Source organism: Mytilus galloprovincialis, chromosome 7 (assembly GCF_965363235.1).
Source record: "Mytilus galloprovincialis chromosome 7, xbMytGall1.hap1.1, whole genome shotgun sequence".
In the NCBI taxonomy this organism is placed as follows: domain Eukaryota; kingdom Metazoa; phylum Mollusca; class Bivalvia; order Mytilida; family Mytilidae; genus Mytilus; species Mytilus galloprovincialis.
The window spans coordinates 66944363-66957457 of NC_134844.1; the positions used below are offsets into that span (position 1 = coordinate 66944363).

At 37.6% G+C, this 13095-nt stretch overlaps 1 protein-coding gene and 2 long non-coding RNA genes across 5 annotated transcripts in view; 2 read left to right on the plus strand and 1 right to left on the minus strand.

The window, feature by feature from the left end:
• Nucleotides 1-13095, minus strand: part of LOC143083515 (uncharacterized) — a 344761-nt gene that overhangs the window by 39438 nt on the left and 292228 nt on the right. The window lies entirely within an intron of this gene.
• Nucleotides 4172-4644, plus strand: LOC143083508 (uncharacterized). 2 transcript variants are annotated; one of them, XR_012980745.1, is made up of 2 exons: nucleotides 4172-4448; nucleotides 4579-4644. It is a non-coding gene; the product is annotated as an uncharacterized LOC143083508 (long non-coding RNA). The 2 variants fall into 2 exon arrangements; XR_012980746.1 differs by having other exon boundaries at nucleotides 4172-4360.
• Nucleotides 6961-11339, plus strand: LOC143083509 (uncharacterized). Of its 2 annotated transcripts, none has more exons than XR_012980747.1 (2): nucleotides 6961-11143; nucleotides 11274-11339. It is a non-coding gene; the product is annotated as an uncharacterized LOC143083509 (long non-coding RNA). The 2 variants fall into 2 exon arrangements; XR_012980748.1 differs by having other exon boundaries at nucleotides 6961-11055.

The following is a 13095-nucleotide window of genomic DNA, read 5'->3' on the forward strand; positions in this document are numbered from 1 at the left end:
ACAAAACAAATTTAACTGCTTAAGATTTGCTTAAAATGCTTTGGTTTCTGAGATTTTAGCAAAAAACTGCATTTTACCCTAGTTACAATTTTTTGCCATGTTGGCCATCTTGGTTCGCCGGATGGCATCATTTAACACATTTTTTAAACTAGATACCCTAATGATAATTGAGGACAAGTTTGGTTAAATTTGTCTTAGTAGTTTCAGAGAAGATTTTTGTAAAAAAAAAATTGACAAAAATTGACTATAAAGGGCAATAACTCATTAAGGGGTCAACTGACCATTTTGGTCATGTTGACTTTTTTGTAGATCCTACTTTGCTGAACATTATTGCTGTTTACAGTTTATCTATTTCCATAATAATATTGAAGATAATAACGGCAAAAACGGCAAAATTTCGCTAAAATTTCCAATTCAGGGGCAGCACGACAATGGACGACGGACGCCAAGTGATAAGAAACGCTCACCTGACCTGAAAGGAATATAGTTTAAATTTTCCTTTCCACATTGGTCAAAGTGTTCAGAACATGGAGAGTTTCTAATTGAAGGGACAGCTGTTTGTGAACTCTTCCTCTATCAAATGGTTTGACCTGTATGTAGTTTTGATTACAAGTGGGACAGGTTGCACAATAAATAATATTTTTCGGTGTAATTGCTGTGCCTGATTTCAGAGTTTTACTTCTAGCATTTAGCATGTTCCACATCTGGGATCCCCCCATTTTTGTATTTCTGCCACCTTCGTTCTGTGTACTGAATTTTGCTCGTGTCAGAAGTTTCTTTAGATTTGGTGCTTGTTGACAGCTCCCAATAAGTCATGATTCATCGACTAGCAGAATTAAAGATCAGTGACTTTTTTATTATCTCCCTTTAAAGGACACTTAGCTTTCACTGTGAAAAAGTCCTCTTATTGAATGTCAACCTTGTAGGACAGAATTTAATAGTACTTTATCATAAAAGAATGTCCAATTGAAGGACACTTTTTCACAGCATCTGACAAATTAAAATATTTACATTTTCTGTAAAAAAGTGTCAAGGTGGTTGATAGTAAACAAATTAGGTATTGTTACTTAAAGACCAAACAACCTATTCATTTTTACCAGTGATTTTTCCTTAAAATTTTGTGTGAAGGTATTTCATGATTTGAGGAACAAAATGTGATGAAACAAATTGGGGGTCACCGACTTATTTTTGTCATTATATAGCAACCTCAGTTTCATGTTTCCTGAATATTAACATAATATTTGCTTGTTATCTAAACTCTCAAAAAAATCCTTTATAAATATCAAACCTACAAGCATAGTTCTTGTTTCACGTTAAACAGTATATTTGTATCTATCAAAACAGGTTCAAAAATTTAAAACTCGTATTGTTTTGATCTTTAAAAATATGATTTATTTCATCCCCGCCAAAAATAAAAATGAACTAGAGGCTCTAAAGAGCCTGTGTCGCTCACCTTGGTCTATGTGAATATTAAAGGAAGCAGATGGATTCATGACAAAATTGTGTTTTGGTGATGGTGATGTGTTTGTACATATTACTTTACTGAACATTCTTGCTGCTTAAAATTATCTCTATCTATAATGAACTTGGCCCATTAGTTTCAGTGGAAAATGTTAGTAAAAATTTACAAATTTTATGAAAATTGTTAAAAATTGACTATAAAGAACAATAACTCATAAGGGGGTCAATTGACCATTTCGGTCATGTTGACTTATTTGTAAATCTTACTTTGCTGAACATTATCGTTGTTTACAGTTTATCTCTATCAATAATAATATTCAAGATAATGACCAAAAACAGCAAAATTTCCTTAAAACTAACAATTCAGGGTCAGCAACCCAACAACGGGTTGTCCGATTCATCTAAAAATTTCAGAGCAGATAAATGTTGACCTGATAAACAATTTCACCCCATGTCAGATTTGCTCTAAATGCTTTGGGTTTTGAGTTATAAGCCAAAGACTGCATTTTACCCCATGTTCTATTTTTAGCCTTGGTGGCCATCTTGGTTGGATGGCCGGGTCACAGGACACATTTTTCAAACTACTAACCCAAAAGATGATTGTGGCCAAGTTTGGATTAATTTGGCAAAGTAGTTTCAGAGGAGAAGATTTTTGTAAAAGATTACTAAGATTTACGAAAAATGGTAAAAAATTGACTATAAAGGGCAATAACTCCTAAAGGGGTCAACTGACCATTTCAGTCATGTTGACTTATTTGTAAATCTTACTTTGGTGAACATCATTGCTGTTTATAGTTTATCTCTATCTATAATAATATTCAAGATAATAACCAAAAAGAGCAAAATTTCCTTAAAATTACTAATTCAGGGGCAGCAACCCAACAACGGGTTATCCGATTCATCTGAAAATTTCAGGGCAGATAGATCTTGAACTGATAAACAAGTTTACCAATGTCAGATTTGCTCTAAATGCTTTGGGTTTTGAGTTATAAGCAAAAAACTGCATTTTACCCCATGTTCTATTTTTAGCCATGGCGGCCATCTTGGTTTGATGGCCTGGTCACCGGACATATTTGTCAAACTACTAATCCAAAAGATGATTGTGGCCAAGTTTGGATTAATTTGGCCAAGTAGTTTCAGAGGAGAAGATTTTTGTAAAATATTACTAAGATTTACGAAAAATGGTTAAAAATGGATTATAAAGGGCAATAACTCCTAAACGGGTCAACTGACCATTTCAGTCATGTTGACTTATTTGTAAATCTTACTTTGCTGAACATTATTGCTTTTTACTGTTTATCTCTATCTATAATAATATTCAAGATAATAAGGCCAACTAAAATTAATAAGTAGATTTTCATCCAAATTTTTGAAAAAAATGGGGCGGGTGGGAGGATTTTATTTTTTAAATTTCATTTCATATGAAACCTTCTTGTCATGTGTTATTTATATATGAAAGTGTTATAATAAGCTTATATCATGTAAATACATCCATAAGGTATCGTGTATCAGACAATAACAATCAAAACCAAGGAGTAACCAAAGACTCATAAAACCAAAAGACATTTACATCAACAGTTACAAATAATAAGTAGGAAACAACACGAACTCCACTAAAAACCAGGGGTGAAATCAGGTGCTCTGGAATGGTAAGCATTTCCTGCACAGTATACGGCACCCGTCGGGTTATTTCTTTGTTCAGTTAGGTAATGATGAAAGGTTGTTATGACTGAGGAAGAATATCACTGAGACATGATTTCTGACACACTTTTGTCATAATGGCCAATCAGCTCATGATGGCGACCATTAAATTGCTTGAGTGATGACCTTAATTTGATTGATTCATAGCCCTGTCTTAGCAACTTTTGAGAAAGCAGTATTCCTCGTTCAACAAAATCAACGTACTTTGAGCTAGCTCTAGAGTAACATATTGATCAATTGAGACACGTATACTCCATATGCTGGTTCCGCTTTCTCAAAATTATAAATATATATCTCTGATTGGCAACCACTGTTCTACATGTAATTGCCGCTTTAGAAACCTATTTTATAGTAAAGCATGCAGCAGAAATGACTACCTACATCAAATGTATTTTGCTTTCTAAGTAATGTTTTGTTGTCCTAATAAAATGAAGCAAATGCATTGGTATGCAACACAAGTACGATAAGTACAGAATAAAATGAACTCAAACAGTGTTTAATTAATAGGGTTGGTCCTTAATGTGCAAGATGCAAACTTAATTACAATGTAGAACATAAAGTTGTTTAATGACTCTATCGTGGGTATTGGGACAGAGGATATTTTCTCTATTTCTACAAAAAAACGAAATAAAAGCTAAATCTGAATCTATTAAGAGCTTGATATGAATTAATAAATTAAAAATGCATATGTTTGTTGATTTTTTTGAACTCAATATACGGTCACCAATCCATATCCAACTATAGCAGTCATCACGTGACTTTCGTGACGTCACACATCACCCATATCAAGCCCAAGTAAAACATATAGAAATGCACAGGGGCTTTCAGGAATCGATAAAATTAATTACTTTGAGTTCATGATACAAAAAGTGTGGGAATATATATTAATTCCTCATATATTTAGAAAGATATTTATGCCTTTTGGAACAGTTTAATTTTTAGTCTTCTCCCTTCCAAATGCTTTTGAAAATTTGTCTTGTTGCCTCGATAAGTTCCCATGTTATATTCTGTTCCACATTTAATGTTTATTACATGTTTTCATTTTTATCCGGAACAAATTGAACTGGACCGTTTTCTTAAATCACCGCATTTATCGACCACCTTTAATTTATGTGACACCGTCCGCTTCAATATTTCAACGCATGGAAAATGGACGACTTTTCTACCTTCTGAGGAAATCGAGACATACCACTGTCAAGTACGTTTGATTCATTCATAAACTGTGATAAATTATTCTGTTTAACTCCGATATTTTTAGATAAGTGATTTATAAATACATACGAACTGTAAGTTATTTATTTCCGAGAAATGAACTGTAAATTCTACTTTCGTTTTTGACACGATTAATAATCTTGTATTTAACTTTCATATTTAATTCGTACACATTGTAAAATATTGTATCTTTATTTGTTTCAGTTTACCAATCTACTGACTACTTGTAACCTTTCTGGTGGAATATATTAATTACAATTTATCAAACAAGTTGTGTTCGTTATATATTCATCGAGATTGCGATTGCAGTCACCTGGTTAAACTAGTTGAGTCCGGCAACAACTTGTCTACACATCTCCTGAACAGGAAATACAACGGAGCATCGTTCGTAGCTGTTACCTTGACACTACGCAACACAGCTTGTGCGTCCTAGGCAGCAAACCAACAACGTTGAACTAACACTGCCTACAAATAGTTGATTTACATCATGGATCTCAGTCACAAGGAACAACAAGAAGAAGTTCAGCCCCCCGAGGGAGATGTCACTGAAGAACCAGAAGAAAATCCGTCTGAAACAACAAACTTAGGTGAAAGCGCCGAGACTAGGCGAGTACGTGAACTTACCGAAAGGGGACAGGGAGCCTTTATAGAAAAACGTGACAAGTTCTATAACGACTTAGAGGCCCTATGGTCAAACCTAGAATCTAGATTATTAGAAACAACCAAGGCTCCTAACGACCTCCAGCAATTGTTAACAGCACAAGATAAAATTGTACAAGCCTGTACTAATTATCGCAGGCTCACAGACGAGTACTTGCAATTTCTCAAAAGTACAAAAACATTAGACAGCCTTCAAGACATTGATACCTGCAAATTATCAACGGATATCCGAATGTCTAAAGTTGACCTGGCAATTGAAGCTTTGCACGAACATCGCCTTACCTTGACAAAGGCTAAATCAACAAAAACGAGGACATCTAAGGGCAAGAAAAGCTCGCACAGTGGGAGCTCACACGCCTCCGACATGTCGAGCCTAGCTAGGAGAAAGCGTGCCAAGGCAGAGTCCGCTAGATCAAAGATAGCCTTTGCCGAGCAAGAAGCTGTCCTCCTTAAGCAGGAGGCCGTTTTACAGGAAGAGACCCTATATAGACAAACAGAAATCAAGGCCGAAATGGAACAAGAAGCTATCCGTGCAAAACAAGAGGCCGCTTATAGAAAAGCCGAAGCGGAACAAGAGGCCGCACATAGAAAAGCTCGAATTGAACAGGAGGAAGAGCACATCAAAGCTAAAAAAGAACAGGAGGCCGTTCGCATGAAAACTCAAATGGAACAGGAAGCCGCACGTGCGGTCCGAGAAAAAGCCGAACTTAAGGCCGCTATGAACATTCTCGAAGCAAAAAGAGAAGCTGCAGCCGCAGAAGCCGAGGCTCGTATCCTGGAAGACGACGGCAGCCAAGCAGTTAGCGATCTCCCTGACGAAACGGAAGACCCGCTCCAGTGCGTGCAAGATTTCGTCAATAAACTTCCTGAATCAACTGTTGTAAAGGAAGTAACAGAACCTCAAAGGAAAAGACAAATTCCTGTTAAGATCGAGCTGAGTCACGACGCACCAGCGTTCGTGCCATCCGTGGCACCCAACTTGCTGTCACAGACATCTGCTGACTTGCCTTCCAATAATAAGTCACCGGAAGTTACCTTTATCCCAAATCTGGGATTAGTAACCGGCATACAAAAACTAGGCCTTTCAGATGAGAGCCCTACTGAACATCAAAAACAGGGTGTTAAAGAAGTGATCCCTGTCTTACGCACAAAACAAGACTTTATAGAAGAGATCCCTGTTTCACACCAGCAACAAATCAACCTTACATCAGAGATAACTAGATTCCTTTTACGCAAGGACTTGCTTTTCTCCCGATTAACAAGCTTTAACGATCGGGCAGAGTCCTTTCATACTTGGAAAGCAAGCTTCAAGAACGTGACTGATGAGTTACAAGTCTCTGACTCAGAACAGATCGATTTACTGATCAAGTGGCTCGGTCCAGAGTCTGCTAAACACGCCATTAGCATAAGAGCGTCGAACGCTAATAATCCTACCATAGGTATACAAAGATTATGGAAGAGGCTTGACGAGCGGTATGGTGCTCCAGAAATGTTGGAAGCCTCTCTCAAGATTAAACTTGCAAAATTCCCTACCTTAACAAATAAGGACAACTGTGGAAGTAAACAACACACTACCGCACTTCACATCACTAGACCACAGAAACCTGCAAGTTCTCAGTCTAGCTCGCCTAAGCAAGCCTACGGCGGGGAGCCTATAGAATCGGCTGAAACTAAGGCAACCTCAGTTAACTCTACCTGTACTGAGATCTGCAAAGATACATATGGCGGGAAATCTTGTGCTAAAATACTTCCTGTGAATGTTTATCACAAAGATAACCAATACAAAGTTATTCGCATGTACGCCATCATTGATGACCAAAGCAACCGGTCGCTAGCATCGCCCGAATTCTTTAATCTTTTCGACGTCAAAGATAAACCGGAGAACTATACTTTATCAACATGCTCCGGCAAAGTAGTGACTTCCGGCAAAAGAGGAAGAGGTTTCGTCATGGTATCAATCAATGGTGATGACAAGTTTGATCTTCCTGTACTGATTGAATGTGATCATATTCCCAATAATAGGGACGAAATACCTACTCCTGAAGTAACAATGCATCACCCTCATTTAAAAGAACTTAGGGGTAGCATTCCACCAATAGATGAAAATTGCCAAATTCTTCTCTTAATTGGCAGAGACCTTATAGAGGCACACCATGTCCTCGATCAGCGCATAGGACCACCCAGAACTCCATATGCACAACAATTGAAACTTGGTTGGGTAGTGATAGGAGAAACCTGCATTAACAAGCAGCATGTGCCTCTCGAGTTAAATGTCAAAATAACCAACATTTTACCTACAGGACAACCTTCAACGTTTCAACCATGTACAAGCAAATTTGACATTCGGGAAAACTACACAGACCCCGTTAAGAAAGATTTACAATCGCCACTCTTTGAAAAAACAAAGGACGATGATAAGCCTGGAATGTCATATGAAGACAAAATGTTCATGAAGCAGATGGACAACGAATTTGTGAGAGACTCGGAAGGAAGTTGGGTAGCACCGTTACCGTTCCGAGTGCCAAGACAGCCGTTGCCCAGCAACAGACAACAAGCTCTACATCGTGCGAATATGTTAGACACCAGTCTGAATAGAAACCCAGTTAAGCGGGAACATTTTCTTACATTTATGAGTAAGATCCTAGACAACAATCATGCAGAGCTTGCTCCACCATTGCACGAACTTGAGGAGTGCTGGTATTTGCCATTGTTTGGTGTTTATCATCCGAAGAAACCTGATCAGATAAGAGGTGTGTTTGATTCTTCAGCCAAATGTAACGGAGTTTCACTTAACAGCGTCCTGCTTACAGGTCCAGACTTGACCAATGATCTCTTGGGAGTACTGCTGCGTTTCAGGAAAGAAATGGTAGCTGTAACAGCAGACGTTCAACACATGTTTCACTGCTTTGTAGTAAGGAAAGACCACCGAAATTATCTGAGATTTTTGTGGCATATAAACAACGACCTACAAGAGAACCTTGTCGAATACCGCATGAGAGTTCATGTTTTTGGAAATAGTCCGTCACCTGCCGTTGCTACACTTGGACTCAGAAAAGCAGCTCAAGCATCAGAACAAGAGTTTGGCAGTCACGTGACTAGCTTTGTCACAAGAGACTTCTATGTCGACGACGGTCTTATATCATGCCCTACTAAAAAGGAAGCTGTTAAGCTCATGAAGGACACACAGCAAGCATTAGCAAAATATGGAAACTTACGTCTTCACAAGTTTGCCTCTAATTGTGCGGAAGTTATGTCTGCATTTCATGCCAGTGATTTGGCTTCAAATCTTAAAGATCTAGACTTAGAATGCGACACCAAACCTCTACAACGTAGTCTTGGTCTCAGCTGGGACGTAAACACTGATAATTTCTTATTTCAATTATCATCAGAAAACAAACCGATCACTCGGAGAGGAATTTTATCAACGATAAACAGTCTCTACGATCCTCTGGGATTTTTGGCTCCGGTGATTTTACAAGGGAAACTCCTATTAAGGAAAATAGTATCAGAAACCCTCGATTGGGACCAACCTCTCACTGATGAGACAGCAGATGAGTGGAAATCTTGGAGAGATACTTTAATTGCTATCGAAACATTGCGCATTCCACGTACCTACGTGCCATATCTCAGCAAAACCGCCACGAAGGAGTTACATGTCTTCTCTGATGCATCGGAAAAAGCCATAGCAGCTGTTGCATATCTACGCACGACTGACAGTAGTGGTGAACCAAATATAGGATTCATTCTTGGGAAAGCTAAAGTGGCACCAACAAGTGGTCATACTATCCCACGCCTTGAACTATCTGCTGCAGTTTTAGCAGTCGAGATAACACAGACCATCATGGATAATTTAGATTTACACATAGACACCGTAAAATTCTACACAGACAGTAAAGTAGTCCTAGGCTACATCAGTAACGAGACAAGAAGGTTCTTCATCTATGTCGCCAATCGAGTAGAGAAAATAAGAAAATTTAGCTCTCCAAATCAATGGAATTATGTACCAACTAGCCGTAATCCCGCAGATTCGGGAACTAGGTCCGTACCTGCTCACGAAATTCATAGCAGTGAATGGTTATTAGGACCAAGACAACTTCTTTTCTCAGAACAGAAGAATTCTGAGAACATATATCAGCTAATAGACCCAGAAGAAGATGGAGAAATACGTGCAATTGTTAATGTTGCAAAAACCTTTGCCACACCTGAGCGTAAAGGTATAGGAACTGATAGATTCAACAGATTCTCCAACTGGACATCACTTGTGCGAGCGATAGCCTTTTTAGAACGTTTCTCCCGTTTACACGGGTCAAAACAGGCAGCACCAGTGACTTCTCCGGAAGGCTTTTTGAATGCCGAAAATTTCATCTTAATATCCGCTCAATATGAAGTTTATGGAGATGAAATAGATTGCATTAAACGTCAGGAACAAATTCATAAGCGGAGCCCGATAGCTAACCTTAATCCGTTTTTGGACGAACGAGGACTGTTACGAGTAGGAGGCCGTATTGCCAAATCTGACTTAAACCTCCGTGAAAAGAAACCATTAATCGTCCCTGGACGCCATCATATAGCGATATTATTAGTCCGACACTACCATGAAAAGATAAAACATCAAGGTCGCCACTTCACAGATGGAGCGATTCGTTCCGCAGGATTCTGGATCGTCGGAGCTAAACGCTTGATCTCTTCTCTCATTCACAAATGTGTGACTTGCCGCAAACTAAGAGGAAAAACTGAGTGTCAAATCATGTCTGATTTGCCAGAGGACCGTCTTGAACCGTCACCTCCGTTTACCAACGTTGGAATAGACACATTTGGACCTTGGACAATTGTTTCACGTAAAACACGTGGTGGATACGCAAACTCAAAACGTTGGGCAATTCTTTTCACATGCTTAGTGACTAGAGCTGTTCACATCGAACTAATCGAGGAAATGAGCTCTTCCGCCTTCATAAACGCCGTCAGAAGATTCGCCGCTATCAGAGGTCAGGTTAAGATTTTCCGATCCGACCGTGGAACAAACTTTATTGGCGCAATCGACGATCTAAAGATTGACTCAATCAACGTCGAAGATGGACCCTTCAAGAACTTTCTGTACAATTCTGGTACAACTTGGATCTTCAATCCGCCACATTCATCCCACATGGGTGGAGCCTGGGAAAGAATGATTGGTATCGCAAGGAGAATACTTGATTCTATGCTTATCAACGCCGCTGGTAGGAGTCTTACGCATGACGTTCTAAATACATTCATGGCAGAAGTTTCAGCGATAATCAATTCAAGACCTCTGGTACTAGTATCAACAGATCCAGAGAATCCGCTAATCTTAACACCAGCTATGTTATTGACACAAAAGACCGATTACATCTTCACTTCAGATCAGCTTGGAGAATTCGACAAACGGGATCTATGTCTAGCCGAATGGAGACGTGTACAGGCTCTGGCCAGTGTTTTCTGGTCCCGTTGGAGGAAAGAGTACCTGCCGTTACTACAACCACGACGAAAATGGACCGAAGATCGCCGTGATCTTATCAAGGGAGACGTTATTCTCCTAAAGGACAAAAATCTTTGCCGTACTCAATGGCCAATAGGAGTTATACTAAAATCGTTTAAAGGTTCCGATGAACATGTCCGGAAAGCAGAAGTACGAATAATCGTAAATGGAAAAGCATCCGTCTACACACGACCGATTGTGGACATGATTCTTCTCATCGAGAATGACTGTGTATAATTAATTTTATAGTGATACTTTGGACTTATATAATCAGATATTCAAGTGTGTGATATATTTGAAATAGTGATATCAGTTAGACATCAGACGGGGAGTATTCTGTTCCACATTTAATGTTTATTACATGTTTTCATTTTTATCCGGAACAAATTGAACTGGACCGTTTTCTTAAATCACCGCATTTATCGACCACCTTTAATTTATGTGACACCGTCCGCTTCAATATTTCAACGCATGGAAAATGGACGACTTTTCTACCTTCTGAGGAAATCGAGACATACCACTGTCAAGTACGTTTGATTCATTCATAAACTGTGATAAATTATTCTGTTTAACTCCGATATTTTTAGATAAGTGATTTATAAATACATACGAACTGTAAGTTATTTATTTCCGAGAAATGAACTGTAAATTCTACTTTCGTTTTTGACACGATTAATAATCTTGTATTTAACTTTCATATTTAATTCGTACACATTGTAAAATATTGTATCTTTATTTTTTTCAGTTTACCAATCTACTGACTACTTGTAACCTTTCTGGTGGAATATATTAATTACAATTTATCAAACAAGTTGTGTTCGTTATATATTCATCGAGATTGCGATTGCAGTCACCTGGTTAAACTAGTTGAGTCCGGCTCAGCATATGTTATATCATACAACTCCGATAAATATTGGATTTTCTGTCTTGTTAAACATAAACAAAGCAGATGGAATAATTATGGGAATATGTTCTTATTACTACATTCATAAATATTTGAAATATCGTAGGTGCAATAGTTTAATTTTTTATTATGTCCCTTCCAAATTGATTTGAAAATTAGCTATTTTCAGAAAATCTGGTATTATTTTTCAAAATTGCGACCACATTGACAGCGTGGGCCGACTTGGTAAAAATATATTTTGTAAGATTGTTACAATGAAAATCAAATAACTTTGAATGCTCGCGTTTTTTAAAAGTCATTGTCTTACCTTTAAGAAGCCTCTAGAATTAAACATTTGTTCCTTTAGTTATAGCTGATACATGCTGTTTTTGTTTATTTTATTTTGAAATAAATGGCGACCAAATAATTTTCAAATGTAGACGATGTTCGACACTTATTTTGTCCATACAAATAATTCAATTTAATTTCACTGTTTATATTGCAATTAAATATGACACGTTATTGTAACTATAATGATGGCCAAAGACATAGGTAGATTAAGGAGATATTTTAGTCATAACATCGACGTGATCAAAGAAAACAAATATGGCACCTGATCACGATGTTTTGACAATACCTATGTTAATTAGCGTTGTCCAATTCTCAATGAAATTCATTACGATACTAATTTATATTTATAAAAGAAGACTTCGAATGGATATTATAATTAACCGAGGTGAAATAACTATATTTTTCATTTTTCTTTAAATCATTCATGGGGTAACCAGTAAATTTTACATCCTAATTAAACCAATAATATGCAGAGTTATCGAACGTAATTATGACTGGAATAGTTGCATATGTAAAAAGTTCATGCTTGTGTCAATTTCTTTATTCCAGTCAAATGTGTTCCACGATTCTAACACTTTTGGGTTTCATTCACAGTCCAAATTTCTTGACACAAAGTCATTGCATAAATAAAATAAATCCAAGGTGTTTTACTCGCAAACATTTGTGTCATTTGTGACATACGCTACGGCGATTTGCGTTCTTTGACACAGCGTATTACTCGTAACCCGAATATTTCACGCCTTTCTCGTAATCAATCTCTATTCTCAGTAAATGATGTTTTTATCATGGATCAGCAGAATATATCGACTAAACATTCAGTAAGAATACTCTAAGAAATAAGAAAACCGAAATTTGAAACGGGAAGTTTTACATGAAACTAAATTATCGACGGTTACCGGTAACGGAAATCAACAAAATCCGGAAATCGTATTTTTTTCAAAAATAAAAAAAATCGGGGCGGGAAGATTTCAGAGGGGCGGGCGGGGATGAAAATCTATTAATTAATTTTAATTGGCCTAACCAAAAACAGCAAAATTTCCTTAAAATTACTAATTCAGGGGCAGCAACCCAACAACGGGTTATTCGATTCATCTGAAAATTTCAGGGCAGATAGATCTTGACTTGATGAATGATTTAACCCCGTCAGATTTGCTCTAAATGCTTTGGTTTTTGAGTTATGAGCCAAAAACTGCATTTTACCCCTATGTTCTATTTTTAGCCATGGCGGCCATCTTGGATGGTTGGCTGGGTCACCGGACACATTTTTTAAACTAGATACCCCAATGATGATTGTGGCCAAGTTTGGTTTAATTTTGCTCAGTAGTTTCAGAGG